The sequence below is a fragment of the Cupressus sempervirens genome, chromosome 11, assembly GCF_028749045.1.
Source record: "Cupressus sempervirens isolate cs-2001-9-10 chromosome 11, ASM2874904v1, whole genome shotgun sequence".
NCBI lineage: Eukaryota > Viridiplantae > Streptophyta > Pinopsida > Cupressales > Cupressaceae > Cupressus > Cupressus sempervirens.
Window position 1 is genome coordinate 16,010,694 of NC_143128.1, and position 624 is coordinate 16,011,317.

Sequence of the window (624 nt, forward strand, 5' to 3'; positions counted from 1 at the left end):
TCTCATCTGAATTGATAGTCCTTTCTGTGCTCTGTCATTCATGTCAAAATACCAACCAATTTGAATTCTTTCCATAGCTTTTTTTTTATGTCATGGTGATGAATCCCCACGCTGACTATGATAGATTTTACTTTGTCCTATTCTCCAATGTACACCAATGAAAATGTCTATCGATACACATACATCAAGATGATGTGTGCTCTTCGATCGGTTTCCAATCAATGAGAACACACTCATATCAGCTTTACTATATTATGCCAATGCAACTGGTTGGGTCAATAGTTTGAGATACAAAAATTAAATAATAGAATGGTTCCATAGATTTTATATTCACAAATTAATCACAATAAGCATCTCCATATATATGTGTGTGTGTGTGTGTGTGTACACACACACACACACACACACACACACACACACACACACACACACACATATATGTATATATACATATACATATATTTGTATACATATATACATCCATAGATAAAATTGATAGATAAAATATTTTAGAATTGTACATCCATATATATATGTATGTATGTATGTATGTATGTATATGTATATATATATATATATATACATATATATATGTTTATATATATGTATATACATATGTATATG